The 7,420-nt window shown below is 41.3% G+C and overlaps 1 non-coding gene across 1 annotated transcript; it reads right to left on the reverse strand.

The window, feature by feature from the left end:
* Window positions 1-809: 809 nt before the first annotated feature.
* Window positions 810-914, reverse strand: LOC116573790. Its single transcript, XR_004279000.1, has one exon. It is a non-coding gene; the product is annotated as a U6 spliceosomal RNA (small nuclear RNA).
* Between the last annotated feature and the right edge of the window lie 6,506 nt (window positions 915-7,420).

Genomic DNA, 7,420 nt, shown 5'->3' on the forward strand with positions numbered 1-7,420 from the left:
AAGGGACTTAGCTTCCAGATGTGAAGACATATATATCAGTGGAAAGAGACTTAGTGTTTTGAAATAATGTGTGTTAGAATGTTGGAGCACAGAAAGGCCATGCTTACTTTTTTTTTTTTCATGCTTACTTTTTGCACATGACTCTCAGGCAGAGATCAGCAAACTTTCTATAAAAGGTCAGCTAGTAAATATTTTTATCTTTGCAGGTCATGTAATTTCTGTTGTGTAACTATTCAACTCTGCCTTTGCAGCATGGAAAAAAGCCATATACAAATGAGTGTGATCATGTTCCAAATAAACTTTATTTCCAAGGGCAGGTAGCAGGCTGGATTTGGCCCAGCGGCCAGAGGACTCACCCCAGTATAATAAAAAGGTCTTTCCAAGTATAATATTAAGATATGATTAACTGTGACACTGTTAAGAGACTAGTTAACATAGCTATAAAATCTTGAGATTTTCATTAACATGAAGATACCAAGAAAAGACATCAATAAAAATACATAAGGCAAAACTGGGAGTGAATGTTTTCTAAGATCATTTTATCTCAATACATCAGAAGAGCCCAGAACCTTCCAGAATCTTCTCCTGTGCATTATGCTCTTATGTTCTACTCACTAAAGAGACTGATAGGGTGCAGATCCTCTTTCTGTAGTTTGCAAACATAGGCTACTGCTCTGAAAAAAATAAATGCTCTATCTGTATCTGCTGTTGCAAACAAAACCGTGAACCTTAGGATGTGATTCGAATACGCATTGGCAGGTTTATTTGTGAAGTGCCTTGAGGGAGTGGGAAGAACAAGGGCTTTGAAGTCAGAACCATGAGGCTTCATGAATTTGTGTGTCATCCTTGTGCAGGGTCCATGCTAATCTCTTCTGTTTCATTCCAATCTCAGTATATGTGCTGCTGAAATGAACCCCAGAGCCACCAGATTTCAAAACCAGGCTCCTTACCTTTCTTGCTGTGTTACTTCAGGCAGGTGACTTAACCTCTCTAAGACCTAATTTCCTTATCTACTAAGTGATAATAATTATTACTCCTACTTCACGGTGCAGGAATAACTGCCATTTTCTGAGCTCCAACCATAGGCCAGGCACTGTGGTAAGTGCTTTACATACATTATCTCCTTTAACCCTCAAAACAGGTCACAGCTGGTTTACTGCTGGGGAGTGGAGGAAGAGATCGCGTGCTGTCACTTCCTTTCCTCTTTACCCAGAGCAGGTCCTTCATAAAGGTGTCTGGGATCATCCTGAGGAAGCCCCTGGACAGGAACAAAAGAGGCTATTAATTCATATTACTGGAGTGGAATTTTTTATGCTTTATTGTCTCTCTGAACTAGACTATCTGAACTGAGCAAGTTCCCTGGGAGTTGATGCACAAAGCCGCCCGGAGCTCCTCTGGCCGAGGACGTGTTTAGAACTTTATGAGATCCTTCTCTCAGAGGCATGTCGTTACTTTGACATTCTCTCCTAGCTGGGCTGATTTTTTGTGAGGGTTTTCTTTATGTCTTTTGTAGTTCATTACTGGTTTTACAAATATAATTTCCCAGCCTGTGTGACATTCCTTCTTCCAACTCCAATTCATCCCAATTTTTAATTAAATCACATTAACTGCTTATTGAATAGGTAAGATAGTCTCATGGTTCAAATTCATAAGGGCTCCCCCCCGCCTCCTGCCACCAACGTCTCCTTCCTAGACCACCAATGGCCAGTTTCTCATCTTTTTTTTCTTTATGCACATGCAAGAATATACATAGCTTTTATACAAATGTTAGCACACTACATAAAATGTCTTGAACCTTATTTTGTTATTTTAAAATATATCCTGCACATCTTTCGGTAGAAATAGCTTTCTCATTAAAAATGGCCTCTGCTAACTGAAATGCCCTCAGCAACTAGAGCTCACTGCCTCAGAATAAAAATAACATGATTTATCTAACCAAATCCCTATTTATGACGATCAAAATTATTTCAAATCTTTTGATTTTACAAAAAAAAAAATGCTTTAAAGAAAATCTCGTATCCATGACATTTTCGAAAACAGGGATCTCAGTCCCAGTCATCTACTGTCATGCAGAATGGAAAGAGAAGAGTCAGCCCTTTGTGCAGATATCAGGAACTGGACACAAGAAATCAGTGGTTTAGCAGTTCTAAAAATACGGTCCAACCTCAATAAAACTGAAAAGGATAACAAATAAAAGTATAAACAAATGCCCTAGAAAGAAAAAAGAAAAAGAAATTCTCCCCTTTGCTAATCTATTCCATTTCTAGGGAAAAACAAGGGCTAAGGATGCCCCAAATGAGGGGCACCTGGGTGGCTCAGCTGTTAAGCATCTGCCTTCAGCTCAGGATCCTAGGATCGACCCCTGCATCAGGCTCCCTGCTCTGTGGGAGGCAAGCTTCTCCCTCTCCCACTACCTCAGCTTGTGTTCCTGGTCTATCTATCTCTCTGTCAAATAAATAAATAAAATCTTTATTAAAAAAGACTTTTTAAAAATATTTTATTTATTTATTTGATAGACAGAGATCACAAGTAGGCAGAGAGGCAGGCAGAGAGAGAGAGAGGAGGAAGCAGGCTCCCCACTGAGCAGAGAGCTCAATGAGGGGCTCGATTCCAGAACCTTGGGATCAGGACCTAAGCTGAAGGCAGAGGCTTTAACCCACTGAGCCACCCAGGCACCCTAAATAAATAAAATCTTTTAAAAAAAAAATCATCCCAAATGAGTTAGTTCTTGGAAACAGTCTCTTCTTCCTACTTCTGTTTCCTCTCTCTGTCCTTCTCTCCATATTCTACCAGAAACTATTGGACTTCATGAATTCTTATTAAGAATTCAAGACGCTTCAATAATAATTCCTGTGACTACAGCCCCTACTGACTCAAATGCTCTTTGGGTGTAGTACTCACTGCCTCTGGTCATAAAAAAGGACAGGAAAGACTGGATTACAAAGAATGCAGGTCTGGAAACTTCCCTGCAGCATGACAAAGGTTATTTAAAAGGCAAGGGAGTGATGGGAGGTCCATGGGACCCACTCTCGGTTACTACTTCTACTTGAAGAACATTTCAGGGGTGAGATGAAAGACTTGAATTTTTTCAGTACCTACATTAATACAGCACAGTCCCCACTGCTTTGCTGTGCATTCTCTGACGATGCATTCTCATTAGAAACGAATTTATTTCTAAAATGCAAGCAAAGAGCCTCATACACCCTCTTATCTATTGCTTTTCTTGTTCTTTTTGCCATGGAAATTAGCCAATATATCGTTCAGATCTACTTGTGACAATTTGATTTTTGTTTACATTCATCCAGGCTTGAAAAATGACCACTGCTCAGGCAGATTGAGGCTTCCTGAGCCACTCTTTTCTAACATGTATTAATATATCAATACACCTTCAAGTAGTATGTCTTTCTAAATTATCCTTTGTTTCCCCCTCCCCAGTGCTTTTCAAGCTTCATTTAAAAACAAAAACAATGGTGCCTGGGTGGCTCAGTGGGTTAAGCCGCTGCCTTCGGCTCAGGTCATGATCTCAGGGTCCTGGGATCGAGTCCCGCATCGGGCTCTCTGCTCGGCAGGGAGCCTGCTTCCCTCTCTCTCTCTCTCTGCCTGCCTCTCTCTTGGGGCGAATGTTTGGGCACCGGAAAATTACAATAGAAGTTTTCGTCTTTCCAGTGAAACCCCCCCACAGAGCTGTAACATTACCCAGTTACTACTCTTCTATAATGTCGCAGATCTGGGGAGAGCTAGTCACTTTCTAAAAATGATAAAAGTATCAAAACACTTGTATCTGTTTTAAAATGTATGTTTTATGCTTCTATCTTCATGCAAGAAGATGTTAGTTGAAAATACTTTCCATACAATGTTCCTTCTTAGAGTTAAGTATATGACAGTTCCCTTATGCTTTCCACATATTTGAAAATGCTTTCAAAGGGGCACCTGCACCCCAGTGTTCATGGCAGCAATGTCCACAATAGCCAAACTGTGGAAAGAGCCCAGAGGTCCATCAACAGATGAATGGATAAAGAAAATGTGGCCCATATAAAGAATGGAATATTAGCCATCAAAAAGGATGAAATCTTCCTGTTTATATCGACATGGGTGGAACTGGAAAGTATTATGCTGAGCAAAATAAGTCAATCAAAGAAAGACAATTATCATGTGGTTTCACTTATATGTGCAATATAAGAAATAGTGCAGAGGATCAAAGGAGAAGGGAGGGGAAACTGAATAGGAAGAAATCAGAAAGGGAGACAAACCGTGAGAGACTGTTAGCTATAAAAAACAATGTTGCTGGAGGGGAGATGGCTGGGCAGATGGGGTAACTGGGTGATGGGCATTCAGGAGGGCATGTAATGTGGTGAGCACTGGGTGTTATATGCAACTGATGAATTACTGACATCACATCTGAAACTAATGATATACTATATGTTGACTAGTTGAATTTAAGTTAAAAAAAATAAATAAAATGTAGGTTTGGGGTACTTGGCTGGCTCAGTCAGTGAAGCATGCGACTCTTGCTTTCAGGGCTATGAGTTTGAGCCCCACGTTGGGGGTGGAGACTACTTAAACATAAATAAATAAATAAATCTTTTAAAAATAAATAAATAAGTACAATGTAGGTTTTATTATTATTCAGGTGTGGGAGGTCAACAGATCAGAAGACTGCCACTGAAAGAAAGCGTATTACTCACTGTTCCCAGAACAATTTACAAAGGTAAGGAGAAGGTCCAGGAAAACCCCAAGGGGACAGAAAAGCTTTTACCATTCCCAAGAGGGGAAGAAGCAGCCACCGGGACCCAGAAGAAACATTCTGAAAAGAAGAGCAGTGACCTCCCTTTAGGGGACACAAGTAGTGCAAGGTGATCCTGCAGGGGGATAACTGTCCCTCGTCATTCTTCTGCCCCCTCTGTTCCCTGCCTGGGCCTCCCCCATTGACCAAATGTAACTGGTCAGCCTCTGCAGCTGAGGACAGCAGAGGGTGGGTCTGAGGGACCAACACAGATAGCCAGAACTCTGCCTTATATAAAACTTGGGAAGCACACCGTGGAGATGGATAGGCCAAGAAACAACCAGGTCTTGAGTCTTTTTGCACCATCACAGCAACCAGCAAATGCTTTTTGGGTGGATCTTTCTACTACTATTAGCCCAAAGCTGCCATCTTGTGGCCATCTGAGGAATAATGGTGACTCTACCTTAAAGATTTGAAGGAAAACTTCTTGAGGGCCATGCAAATACACTGCTGGGAGAAAAAAAAGCTTTACATTTCATTGTCATAACTTCCATAAACTTTTAGTCTGGGTAGAACATACTCTGAATTATTTTGAAAGTGGAATAGAAAAGATTCTACTCAAAGAAGCATAGAAATTTAGAGTAAAAACAATCCTGAAAACCACCATATAGAGAAACAGCCAGGCAGTTTGTAAAACCAGTCCAACAACATGCCTGTCTTAATGTATCACTCTGCTAAAATCGCTGTATAACAGATTATACATTCTTCACATGGTTACTTTGCATCACGAAATTTTCCTTATTTCCGAAATGGAAACACTCCTAAGGAAAAAATCTCATTCCATAGGCACTGCAGAAACCAACCTACATGTGTTTGAAGTGCTTTTTCTGGCTCATTTTTCTTCAGGGCTTCAACTGTACATGCATATCTGCAGTTCTGATGTCTTCCCTTGAGCAAAGAAAAATCCTTCTTCGAAGGCCTTGTTAAACACCGATAGTACTCTGCCTCTTTCTTGTTTCCTCTCTGAAACCAATTGTAAGGCTTAACTCTCATCACTAAAAAGCACGAAACTTTTGACACAGTCCAAAAAAAAAAAAAAAAAAAAATCTACCCCAGGCGAGCACGTTAGTTATCCTCAGCACAGTTTTGGGCATTGTACCAAATGTATTTCTAACGTCAAACACAGTGAGGTGGAGCCTCTGGAAGGGGAGAAAGGATGAGGGAGACTTTCAAACACTGATCCCAAAGAGGATACGGAAGAGAGGGACCTGGCAGAGTCCAAAGAGTTAAAATAGTTACATGCAGACAAATGGCTTCTTCTGTATCTCTCCAAAAGGGAAATTCTGCCACACTATTTTTTTTTTTTAAGATTTTATTTGTTTACTTAGAGAGAGAAAGAGCACTCACAGGAGCAGGGGTAGTGGGAGAGTGGATGGGAGAAGCAGACTGCCCTGCTGAGCAGGAAGCCCCACCCAGGGCTTGATCCCAAGACCCAGAGCGGAAAGGAAGTCGCTTAAGCTACTGAGCCACCCAGGCACCCCTCTGCCACCCATTTTACAGATTTACCATAAATACAGTGTTGTTGTGACAGGTTACTTCTGTCGTGCATCTACTAAGTGAGAAGCTGGGGACTTGGCACGGGGATCCAGTGGTGAACAAAACAGTCCCTGCCTCAAGGAGCTCACAATCCTGTGGCAGTGACAGATGGTAACCAGGGACAAATGGGATGATGCCTGGTACAGTAGGAGCAGGTTGATTCAGGTGGAAAAGGAGCACCTGAGCCCGTGTGAGGTAGATAAGGAAGGTTTCCTGGTGTAACCCAAGCCCCTCACTTTACTGAGAAGTTATTAGTTTCCATGGACTGTCATAACAAAGAGTCACAAGTTGTGTGACTTGTCCCAACAAAAATTTATTCCCCCATAGTTCTGGAGACTAGAAATTAGGGTGTAAGCTGGATCATGTTCCATCCAAAGGCTGGAAAGGAGAATTCTTCCTTGCTTCTTCCTAGCTTCTGGTGTTGGCCATCAGTCCTTGACATTCCTTGGCTTGCCCCTGTATCACTCCAGGCTCTGCTTCTGCCAGTCAGAAGGCATCCCCCTGTGTGTCTCTGTCCAAACCCCCCTCTTTCTTCCCATCTTTATGGACATGTAATTGATATACAACATTGCATAAAGTAAAGGTGTACTATGTGTTGATATCTTGCACCTGTATGTGGCAAAATGCTTACCGCCAGTGGTGATGGCTAACACCTCCATCATGTAACATAATTGCCATTTCTTTTTTGTGATGAGAACCTTGAAGATCTACTCTCTTAACAACTGTCAAGTATACAATACAGTATTATTAACTATAATTACCGGCTATATATTAGAGTCCCCCGAACTTATTTGTCTCATAACTGGAAGTTTGTACCTTGTGACCAACATCCCATTTCCCCACCCCCACCCCAACCCCTGGTAAGTGCTATTCTACTGTTTCTATGCGTTCAGCTTTTTTGGATTCCACATATGAATTATATCATATAGCATTTGTCTTTCTTTGTCTGACTTATTTCACTTAGAATAATACCCTCAAGTTTCATCCATGTTGTTGTAAACGGCAGGATTTCCTTCACTTTTATGGCTGAATAATATTCCCATGTGTGTGCATGGGTGTGCATGTGTGTGTGCCTGTGTTTGTGTGTGTGTGTATCATAAC

This window comes from Mustela erminea, chromosome 14, assembly GCF_009829155.1.
Source record: "Mustela erminea isolate mMusErm1 chromosome 14, mMusErm1.Pri, whole genome shotgun sequence".
Lineage (NCBI taxonomy): Eukaryota > Metazoa > Chordata > Mammalia > Carnivora > Mustelidae > Mustela > Mustela erminea.